Raw genomic sequence first — 12741 nt, forward strand, 5'->3', positions numbered from 1 at the left:
GCCTCCGCACGGCCAGGCGGACACCCGAACGCTGAAAGCTGCGTTCGGGTGTCCGCCTGCTGAGCGTAACGGAGGTCAAATGGTGCCAGACTGAGGCATTCTGAGCGGATCCGCATCCACTCAGAATGCATTGGGGCCGTACGGATCCGCTCGGGGCCGCTTGTGAGAGCCTTCAAACAGAACTCACAAGCGGAACCCGAATGTAAGTGTGAAAGTAGCCTTACATAGTAAAATAGTAACATAGTATATAAGGCCAAAACAAGACATATGTCCATCCAGTTTGGCCTGTTATCCTGCAAGTTAATCCAGAGGAAGGCAAAAAAAACTGTGAGGTAGAAGCCAATTTTCCCTCCCGACTCCAATCAGGCAATCAGAACAACTCCCTGGATCAACGACCCCTCTCTAGTAGCTATAGCCTGTAATATTATTACACTCCAACAATACATCCAGGCCCCTCTTGAACTCTTTTAGTGAACTCCCCATCACCACCTCCTTAGGCAGAAAGTTCCATAGTCTCACTGCTCTTACCGTAAAGAATCCTCTTCTATGTTTGTGTACAAACCTTCTTTCCTCCAGACGCAGAGGATGTCCCCTCATCACAGTCACAGTCCTGGGGATAAATAGATGATGAGAGAGATCTCTGTACTGACCCCTGATATATTTATACATAGTAATTAGATCTCCCCGCAGTCGTCTTTTTTCTAAAGTGAATAACCCTAATTTTGATAATCTTTCAGGGTACTGTAATTCCCTCATTCCTGTAATTACTTTAGTTGCCCTCCTCTTGTGAGGAGAAATAAGGGAGAACCATTACTGTGAGGGACACAAAGGTTTTCTTCCGGCCAATTCTCAGCATATTTGCCGGGTTGCAGCCAGATCTCCACCGGTCCCTATTATAGTAAATGGGGCTGTACGGGGACGTTCAAGCTTCTGGCAATGCTAGAGTGCAACTAGCCTTAATAAAACAAAGTACATCACATCTAATGAAATCAATGAAAAACAGACCGCAGACCCTGGACCCAGCTTTATCAATAATAATGTGGAGGCCCCTATCACCAAAAAACTTACTGCTGCTTACAGCCTGCCACCATGTTGGCATGTATTGGCAGCTCACAGAATGACGTGGGCCCAGAACTCAAGGCAAAAGCAGGCAGAAGTCTTAGGTTGAGGTAAAGGCCAGGCAGCAGACCATTACTGAAAAAAAGTGTATATGTTTGTGCCCTCACCTACTAAGGTAATTAAAATATTTTTTTCCTTAGATTCCTATTACCCCTTTCATTTCCATGGGGTACTAAAACTCCCTGCATTTCATGACAGCAGCAGACCTTCAGGACTTGCTGGGAATTGTAGTTTCCCCCACAGACCATATTTCACAACGAACCATCTTAAAGTTGAGATCACATGTAACAACCACAATGGGGCTGAAAATTGCACTGGTTGCTTTATAAATAACCGCATTATTTTATGGTTAAAACTGCTGTTTACCTACAAGACCACACAGTGGAAAAGCTACATGGAGGCCTGGTGGCCGCTACCAGACCTCCCAAGTGTCCCTCTTTTAGAGGGGCAGTCCCTATTTTTGACCCAAATCCCTCTGTCTCTCTTTGCTCCTTAAATGTCCCTCTTTTTGATCTGAGATATAGATGTTCATTATTACATTCACAATAGTGACCCAGAAAGTGTTTCTCTGGTTCCTCTCTGTATACAGGTCCTTCTCAAAAAATTTGCATATTGTGATAAAGTTCATTATTTTCTGTAATGTACTGATAAACATTAGACTTTCATATATTTTAGATTCATTACACACAACTGAAGTAGTTCAAGCCTTTTATTGTTTTAATATTGATGATTTTGGCATACAGCTCATGAAAACCCAGAATTCCTATCTAAAAAAATTAGCATATCATGAAAAGGTTCTCTAAACGAGCTATTAACCTAATCATCTGAATCAACTAATTAACTCTAAACACCTGCAAAAGATTCCTGAGACTTTTAAAAACTCCCAGCCTGGTTCATTACTCAAAACCGCAATCATGGGTAAGACTGCTGACCTGACTGCTGTCCAGAAGGCCATCATTGACACCCTCAAGCAAGAGGGTAAGATACAGAAAGAAATTTCTGAACGAATAGGCTGTTCCCAGAGTGCTTTATCAAGGCACCTCAGTGGGAAGTCTGTGGGAAGGAAAAAGTGTGGCAGAAAACGCTTCACAACGAGAAGAGGTGACCGGACCCTGAGGAAGATTGTGGAGAAGGACCGATTCCAGACCTTGGGGGACCAGCGGAAGCAGTGGACTGAGTCTGGATTAGAAACATCCAGAGCCACCGTGTACAGGAAATGGGCTACAGGTGCCGCATTCCCCAGGTCAAGCCACTTTTGAACCAGAAACAGTGGCAGAAGCGCCTGACCTGGGCTACAGAGAAGCAGCACTGGACTGTTGCTCAGTGGTCCAAAGTACTTTTTTCGAATGAAAGCAAATTTTGCATGTCATTCGGAAATCAAGGTGCCAGAGTCTGGAGGAAGACTGGGGAGAGGGAAATGCCAAAATGCCTGAAGTCCAGTGTCAAGTACCCACAGTCAGTGATGGTGTGGGGTGCCATGTCAGCTGCTGGTGTTGGTCCACTGTGTTTTATCAAGGGCAGGGTCAATGCAGCTAGCTATCAGGAGATTTTGGAGCACTTCATGCTTCCATCTGCTGAAAAGCTTTATGGAGATGAAGATTTCATTTTTCAGCACGACTTGGCACCTGCTCACAGTGCCAAAACCACTGGTAAATGGTTTACTGACCATGGTATTACTGTGCTCAATTGGCCTGCCAACTCTCCTGACCTGAACCCCATAGAGAATCTGTGGGATATTGGGAAGAGAAAGTTGAGAGACGCAAGACCCAACACTCTGGATGAGCTTAAGGCCGCTATCGAAGCATCCTGGGCCTCCATAACACCTCAGCAGTGCCACAGGCTGATTGCCTCCATGTCACTCCGCATTGAAGCAGTCATTTCTGCAAAAGGATTCCCGACCAAGTATTGAGTGCATAACTGAACATAATTATTTGAAGGTTGACTTTTTTTGTATTAAAAACACTTTTCTTTTATTGGACGGATGAAATATGCTAATTTTTTTAGATAGGAATTTGGGGTTTTCATGAGCTGTATGCCAAAATCATCAATATTAAAACAATAAAAGGCTTGAACTACTTCAGTTGTGTGTAATGAATCTAAAATATATGAAAGTCTAATGTTTATCAGTACATTACAGAAAATAATGAACTTTATCACAATATGCTAATTTTTTTAGAAGGACCTGTATTAGAGCACATCTTGTATATTATTTCATTATTTGATGCAATTGGAATTTTAGAAGTTCCTATATTTAGATTATTTTTGATTGAACTGTATAGATATGAAGGAAAAATTGTACTTTTGCACAATGAAACAAAGGTGTATAAGATACGGCCGGTCATCGATCACTTTGGGGCCAAATTCATGGAGGCCTATGTACCTGGAAGGGAGGTCGTGATTGATGAGTCTCTCATTGCGTTCAAGGGGAGACTCATTTTCCGCTAGGATGTGCCCTCCAAGCGGGCGAGGTATGGCGTGAAGCTATACAAAATTTGTGAGAGTACCTCAGGGTACACTTACAAATTTTGTGTATACCAGGGGCGAGATTCCCGGATTCAACCATCAGAATGTCCCCCCACTCTGGGTGTTACCGGGAAACTTGTGTGGGACCTTATGTACCCACTGCTGGATAAGGGTTACCACCTTTACGTGGATAACTTTTATACCAGTATCCCCTTGTTCCAGTCCCTTGCCGCCAGATCCACATCCGCTTGTGGGACCGTGCGGAAAAATCAACACGGCCTCCCTGCCCACCCCCTCCAGGTACCTATCCCCAGGGGTGAGACCCGTGCCCTTACCACTGGAAACCTGTTGCTGGTCAGGTATAAGGACAAGAGGGATGTCCTTATGCTGTCCACAATTCATGGTAACGGCATCACCTCTGTCCCTGTGCGAGGTACTGCGACAACGGTCCTCAAGCCCGATTGTATCGTCGACTACAATCGGTATATGGGAGGAGTTGATCTCTCTGATCAAGTACTCAAGCCATATAACGCCATGCGCAAAACCCGGGCATGGTACAAAAAAGTTTTCAGTCTACTTGGTACAGGTTGCCATGTACAACTCTTGTGTGCTGTCCCGGAGCGCTGGCATTCCTCCAGTTCTATGAAGCAGTCCTCAAGGCCCTGATCTTTTCGGACCGGGAAAGAGCAGGCCGGAGTACCTCAGGAACTGTAGGCGCCCGGATCGTAGAGTGAAAGGTGCGCCCGAACCCAAAAAAAGTGCAGAGTGCGTCGCAGGAGGGGGATACGGAAGGACACCACTACTCAGTGCGACACGTGCCCCGATCATCCAGGCCTCTGCATTAACGGTTGCTTCAGGGAGTATCACACTTCCATGGAGTACTAAATTTATATCCCAATTTAGCACTGACATCGGATAAAAAAAACTGGTTCTCAGACTTGAGACACCCAAAAAAAAAAGTGTAAAAAAAGTGTTTTTTTTGTCACCTTACATAACAAAAAGTTTAATAGCAAGCGATAAAAAAGTCATATAGCCCCTAAAATAGTGCCAATAAAACCGTCCGCTCATCCCGCAAAAAATGAGCCCCTACATAAGATAATCGGATAAAAAATAAATAAAAAAAATGACACTTAGACTTTACAAAAATTTGTATCAAAAAGGATAAAATAGTCATTAGGTATCGCCGCGTCCGTAAGAATCTCCTCTATAAAAATATCCCATGACCTAACCCCCCAGATTATTTTTGGCACTTTTCCATTTCAATCCGTTTTTTACGGTAACAAAACAAGGGTTAATAACCAAACAAAAGTAAACATTTATTACCCTGATACTGCAGTTTACAGAAACACCACATTTGTGGTCGTAAACTGCTGTATCAGTAAAAGGGAGGCCGCAAAAGGAAAGGACCGACATGGTTTCTGGAAGGCCAATTTTGATGGCCTTTTTTATTGACACCATGTCCCTTTTGAAGCCCCCCTGATGCCCCCCTAGAGTAAACACTCCCTAAAAGTGACCCCATCTAAGAAACTACACCCCTCAAGGTATTCAAAACTGATTATACAAACTTTATTAACCCTTTAGGTGTTCCTCAACAGTTAATGGCTAATGGAGATGAAATTTCAGAATTTCAATTTTTTGTAACCTTGCCTCAAAAAAATGTAATATAGAGCAACCAAAAATCATATTTACCCTAAAAATAGTCCCCCCAAAAATGGCACATTATCCCGTAGTTTCCAAAATGGGGTCACTTTTAGGGAGTTTCTACTCCAGGGGTGCATCAGGGGGGTTGAAACAGGACACGGTGTAAATAAACTGGTCCATAAAAATCAGCCCTCCAAAAACCAAACGGCGCACCTTTCACTCTACGCCGCGCTGTGTGGCCGTACAGTAGTTTACGGCCACATATTGGGTGTTTCTGTAAATGGCAGAGTGAGGGCAATAAAGATACAGTCTTGTTTGGCTGTTAACCCTTACTTTGTTAGGGTACTTTTACACTTGCGTTTTTCTTTTCCGGCATAGAGTTAACTGATCAGTTTTATCCCCATGCATTCTGAATAGAGAGTAATCCGTTCAGTTTGCATCAGGATGTCTTCAGTTCAGTCGTTTTGACTGATCAGCCAAAAGAGAAAACCGCAGCATGCTACGGTTTTCTCTCCAGCGAAAAAAACTGAAGACTTGCCTGAACGCCGGATCCGGCATTTTTTCCCATAGGAATGTATTAGCGCCGGGTCCGGCATTCAGAATACCGGAATTCCGGATCCGTAGTTCCGGCATGCGCATGCGCAGATCGGTAAAAATGAGAAAAAATGTACAAGACGGATCCGTCGGTCCGCATGACAAGCGGAGAGACGGATCCGTCCTTGCAATGCATTTGTGAGACGGATCCGCATCCGGATCCGTCTCACAAATGCTTTCAGTCAGCGGCAGATCGGCGGATCCGGCGGCCAGTTCCAGCGACAGAACTGACCGCCGGATCACACTGCCGCAAGTGTGAAAGTGGCCTTAGTGGGAAAAATGGGTTAAAATGGAAAATTAGGCAAAAAAAATTTCAAATTTCATCCCCATTTGCCAATAACTCTTGTGCAACACCTAAAGGGTTAACGACGTATGTAAAATCAATTTTGAATACCTTGAGGGGTGTAGTTTCTTAGATGGGGTCACTTTTAGGGAGTTTCTACTCTAGGGGTGCATCAGGGGGGCTTCAAATGGGACATGGTGTAAATAAACCAATCCATAAAAATCAGCCTTCCAAAAACCAAACGGCGCACCTTTCACGCTACGCCCCGCTATGTGGCCATACAGTAGTTTACGGCCACATATTGGGTGTTTCTGTAAACGGCAGAGTCAGGGCAATAAAGATACAGTCTTGTTTGGCCGTTAACCCTTGCTTTGTTAGTGGAAAAAATGGGTTAAAATGGAAAATTAGGCAAAAAAAATGAAATTTTCAAATTTTATCCCTATTTGACAATAACTCTTGTGCAACACCTAAAGGGTTAACGATGTATGTATAATCAGTTTTGAATACCTTGAGGGGTGTAGTTTCTTAGATGGGGTCACTTTTAGGGAGTTTCTACTCTAGGGGTGCATCACGGGGGGCTTCAAATGGGACATGGTGTAAATAAACTGGTCCATAAAAATCAGCCTTCCAAAAACCAAACGGCGCACCTTTCACTCTACGCCCCGCTGTATGGCCGTACAGTAGTTAATAGCCACATATTGGGTGTTTTTGTAAACAGCAGAGTCAGGGCAATAAAAATACAGTCTTGTTTGGCTGTTAACCCTTGCTTTGTTAGTGGAAAAAATGGGTTAAAATGGAAAATTAGACAAAAAAATGAAATTATCAAATTTCATCCCCATTTGCCAATAACTCTTGTGCAACACCTAAAGGGTTAACGACGTATGTAAAATTAGTTTTGAATACCTTGAGGGGTGTCGTTTCTTAGATGGGGTCATTTTTGGGTGGTTTCTATTATGTAAGCCTCGCAAAGTGACTTCAGACCTGAACTAGTCCCTAAAAATTTAGTTTTTGTAAATTTCTGAAACATTTCAAGATTTGCTTCTAAACTTCTAAGCCTTGTAACATCCCCAAAAAATAAAATATCATTCCCAAAATTATTCAAACATGAAGAAGACATATGGGGAATGTAAAGTCATCACATTTTTGGGGGGTATTACTATGTATTACAGAAGTAGAGAAACTGAAACTTTGAAATTTGCTAATTTTTCCAAATTTTGGGTAAATTAGGTATTTTTTTTACTTCATTTTACCAGTGTTATGAAGTACAATATGTGACGAAAAAACAATCTCAGAATGGCCTGGATAAGTCAAAGCGTTTTAAAGTTATCAGCACTTAAATTGACACTGGTCAGATTTGCAAAAAATGGCCTGGTCCTTAAAGTGAAATAAGGCTGTGTCCCTAAGGGGTTAAAGGACCTGCTGAGATCATTTCAGTAATCGCCTTGTTAACTCAGGTGAGAATGTTGACGAGCACAAGGCTGGAGATCATTATGTCAGGCTGATTGGGTTGAAATGGCAGACTTGACCTGTTAAAAGGAGGGTGATGCTTGAAATCATTGTTCTTCCATTGTTAACCATGGTGACCTGCAAAAAAACGCGTGCAGCCATCATTGCGTTGCATAAAAATGGCTTCACAGGCAAGGATATTGTGGCTACTAAGATTGCATCTCAATCAACAATTTATAGGATCATCAAGAACTTCAAGGAAAGAGGTTCAATTCTTGTTAAGAAGGCTTCAGGGCGTCCAAGAAAGTCCAGCAAGTGCCAGGATCGTCTCCTAAAGAGGATTCAGCTGCGGGATCGGAGTGCCACCAGTGCAGAGCTTGCTCAGGAATGGCAGCAGGCAGGTGTGAGCGCATCTGCACGCACAGTGAGGCGAAGACTTTTGGAAGATGGCCTGGTGTCAAGAAGGGCAGTAAAGAAGCCACTTCTCTCCAAAAAAAACATCACAGACAGATTGATCTTCTGCAGAAAATATGGTGAATGGACTGCTGAGGACTGGGGCAAAGTCATATTCTCCAATGAAGCCTGTTTGGGGCATCAGGAAAAAGGCTTGTCCAGAGAAGAAAAGGTGAGCGCTACCATCAGTCCTGTGTCATGCCAACAGTAAAGCATCCTGAGACTATTCATGTGTGGGGTTGCTTCTCATCCAAGGGAGTGGGCTCACTCACAATTTTGCCCCAAAACACAGCCATGAATAAAGAATGGTACCAAAACACCCTCCAACAGCAACTTCTTCCAACAATCCAACAACAGTTTGGTGAAGAACAATGCATTTTCCAGCACGATGGAGCACGTTGACATTTTGGGTCCATGGCCTGGAAACTCCTCAGATCTTAATCCCATTGAGAACTTGTGGTCAATCCTTAAGAGGCGGGTGGACAAACAAAAACCCACTAATTCTGACAAACTCCAAGAAGTGATTGTGAAAGAATAGGTTGCTATCAGTCAGGAATTGGCCCAGAAGTTGATTGAGAGCATGCCCAGTCGAATTGCAGAGGTCCTGAAAAAGAAGGGCCAACACTGCAAATACTAAATCTTTGCATAAATGTCATGTAATTGTCGATAAAAGCCTTTGAAACGTATGAAGTGCGTGTAATTATATTTTACTACATCACAGAAACAACTGAAACAAAGATCTAAAAGTAGTTTAGCACCAAACTTTGTGAAAACTAATATTTGTGTCATTCTCAAAACTTTTGGCCACCACTGTATATAAGCTATCTAACTATCTACTGTAGTGTGAAAAGCACAGAGCACAGCAATGACACTGCTATCTATCTCAGATCTGCAAAATACTGTAGAAAGTGGCTGCTGGGGAGGTTCTTATATACAAACCGGATTCCATAAAAGTTGGGATACTAAACAAATTGTGAATAAAAACTGAATGCAATGGTGTGGAAATGGCAAATGTCAATATTTTATTTGTAATAGAACGTAGATGACAGATCAAACGTTTAATCCGAGTAAATGTATAATTTTAAAGGAAAAATACGTTGATTCAAATTTTCACGGTGTCAACAAATTCCCAAAAAGTTGTGACAAGTAGCAATAAGAGGCTGGAAAAAGTAAATTTGAGCATAACGAAGCGCTGGAAGACCAATTAACACTAATTAGGTCAATTCGCAACATGATTGGGTATAAAAAGAGCTTCTCAGAGTGGCAGTGTCTCTCAGAAGCCAAGATGGGTAGAGGATCACCAATTCCCACAATGTTGCGCAGAAAGATAGTGGAGCAATATCAGAAAGGTGTTACCCAGCGAAAAATTTCAAAGACTTTGCATCTATCATCATCAACTGTTCATAACATCATCCGAAGATTCAGAGAATCTGGAACAATCTCTGTGCGTAAGGGTCAAGGCCATAAAACCATACTGGATGCCCGTGATCTCCGGGCCCTTAAACAACACTGCACCACAAACAGGAATGCTACTGTAAAGGAAATCACAGAATGGGCTCAGGAATCCTTCCAGAAACCATTGTCAGTGAACACAATCCACCGTGCCATCCGCCGTTGCCAGCTGAAACTCTACAGTGCAAAGAAGAAGCCATTTCTAAGCAAGATCCACAAACTCGGGCGTTTTCACTGGGCCAGGGATCATTTAAAATGGAGTGTGGCAAAATGGAAGACTGTTCTCTGGTCAGACGAGTCACTATTCGAAGTTCTTTTTGGAAATCTGGGACGCCATGTCATCTGGACCAAAGAGGACAAGGACAACCCAAGTTGTTATCAACGCTCAGTTCAGAAGCCTGCATCTCTGATGGTATGAGGTTGCATGAGTGCGTGTGGCATGGGCAGCTTGCATGTCTGGAAAGGCACCATCAATGCAGAAAAATATATTCAGGTTTTAGAACAACATATGCTCCCATCCAGACGTCATCTCTTTCAGGGAAGACCCTGCATTTTTCAACAAGACAATGCCAGACCACATTCTGCATCAATCACAACATCATGGCTGCGTAGGAGAAGGATCTGGGTACTGAAATGGCCAGTCTGCAGTCCAGATCTTTCACCTAGAGAACATTTGGCACATCATAAAGAGGAAGGTGCAACAAAGAAGGCCCAAGACGATTGAACAGTTAGAGGCCTGTATTAGACAAGAATGGGAGAGCATTCCTATTTCTAAACTTGAGAAACTGGTCTCCTCTGTCCCCAGACGTCTGTTGAGTGTTGTAAGAAGAAGGGGAGATGCCACACAGTGGTAAAAATGGCCTTGTCCCAACTTTTTGGGGATTTGTTGACACCATGAAATTCTGATTCAATATATTTTTCCCTTAAAATGGTACATTTTCTCAGTTTAAACTTTTGTTCTGTGTGCCCTGCTGTCAACCGTTTCTGGTCCAAGATATTGTCACTTATAGGTGCTGTAATAGGGAAGACACTTCCCGCATCCCCGGAAATAGCATTGCTCTCCTTGGGGCTGGAATGTTTAGATTTGAAGGACCTCACTATTGCTTTTCATATACTAACAGTAACAAGAGTGGCGATAGCCAAACGGTGGAAGAGTAGGGATATCCCAACCATACCAGAAATCATTGCTAAAGTTCACTATAATTACGGCATGGAACTACTGATTGCAAAACAACTTTGCCGGTTATCAAGTGTCAGTGTCAGGTGGCGTGACTGGGCGTCTTATATATCTAAACATTACCCATCTTTGCCAAATCTACCAGTATAAAAATGTATACCTCAATTCTATTGCTTGATTTTAACTGTGGTGCAGTGTTTATTATTGTTTGTTTGTTGGTCGTCTTTCACGGCCTTGTTTCCTTTTTTTGATGTAAATGAAAGCTTTTCATATGATATCTTCTATCCTGAATACTTGTAATATGTTGAGCAAACAATACTGTAATTTACGGTAATGTAACACTATGGAAGATGTTGTATGCTCTAATTTTCAAATAAAAAATTAGTGAAATAAACTTTTGTTCTGTGATTTATGTTCTATTCTGAATAAAATATTAGAAGTTGGCACCTCCACATCATTGCATTCAGTTTTTATTCACGATTTGTATAGTGTCCCAACTTTTTTGGAATCCTGTTTGTAGTAAGGGGTAGGCAACTTTCCTATTGGTTGCTAGGGATGTTGCTCAGACAAAGACATTGCAGCCTTCTTATTGGCCCACAAGCAAGAAGGAAGGTTACTGATCCAAAAAAAAATCTAGAATATTCGAGAATACGAATATAAAGCACTATATTCTAAATCTTCGCGACTTCTCGAGGTGGCGATATTCGCAATAAAAATTCGCGATTCGAATATTTGCACCCAACACTAGTGTTCACGTCTGAAGAGTTTGTATGGGGGGAGAGGAGTTACTAGGGCAAGAGTCAGTTTAGGTAGCATTATAAGCCTGCCTGAAAAAAAAAAATTTAAGGCACATTTGAGGGTAGGGAAGTTGGGAATTGACCTGATATTCCGGGGCAGTGCATTCCAGAGAATAGGTGCAGCTCGAGAAAAGTATTGAAGACGTGAGTGAGAGTTATGAATTATGAAGGATGTTAATCTTAGTTCACTGGCAGAACGGAGAGCACGAGTAGGGTGGTAGATGGAGGTGAGGATATGTATGGAGGTGCAGCACTGTGGAGAGCTTTGTGGGTGAGACGTTTGAACTGTATTCTGTGGTGGATGGGCAACCAGTGAAGTGGCACAGGCTAGATTCATCAGTGTAGCGGGTGGACAGATAGGTTATTTTGGCTGCAGCATTTGGGACAGACTGAAGGGGGAAAGTTTAGTGAGAGGAAGACCAATTGGTAATTAATTACAGTAGTCAAGACGAGAATAAATCAATGCAACAAGAGTTTTGGCTGTTTCCACTGTAAGAAAAGGGCAGTAGAGATAGCCTTGCGGTTCGCCCGGTGGTGGTTTCGCAGCGAACTTTGCTTGTTCGCTGAACGGGCGAACATATGGCAATATTTGTGCCGGCCATATTCTTTTACATTGTGAAGAACTTTGACCCATGATGACACATCCATCAGCTGGTACAGGTTTCTGTAAGGGCCAGCAAGTTCAGAGATTTTAAGAAAAAGAAGTCATGGATTGTGGGGAGTTTGTTACAAACTGACAACGTGTTCCAGAGCGCACAGTTAAAAGAGACTAGAGAAGATGTACAGTGAATAGTAATTAGATTTTTGGGGTTTCTATATATGGCAGATGAGAAGCTGAAGTTAGCAATGGCCAAGGTTTTGTAAAATATCCCCTGCAGCTAGTAGCAGGAGAACAGAAAGAGACAGAAAGTGGTTGAATGATTTGTAAGGGTGTTTTTTAACCCCTTAGTGACCAGCATGTTTTGGGCCTTACTGACCAAGAGCTATAACTTTTTTATTTTTCTGTCTACATAGCTGAGGGCTTGTTTTCTGCGAGACAAGTGGTCGTTTTTAAAGGTGCCATTTTGGGGTACACATAACTTTCTGATTAACTTCCAGTCTGCTGGAAATTACTGAAGGCTGGTCTGGGGCCTACATCAGTTCCCAGGTAGCCTTCACACACATCGGCACCCCGCGATCGTATTTGCAGGGGGGGACGATGGGAGACAGAGGGAGTCCGCTCCCTCTGTCAGCACTTTACATGCAGCGGGCGCCATTTCCCACGGCATGCAAAGTATTAAACAGCCCGGATTGGCACTCCTGCCGGTTTGGGCTGT

The sequence above is a fragment of the Bufo gargarizans genome, chromosome 2 (genome assembly GCF_014858855.1).
Source record: "Bufo gargarizans isolate SCDJY-AF-19 chromosome 2, ASM1485885v1, whole genome shotgun sequence".
NCBI classification, from domain to species: domain Eukaryota; kingdom Metazoa; phylum Chordata; class Amphibia; order Anura; family Bufonidae; genus Bufo; species Bufo gargarizans.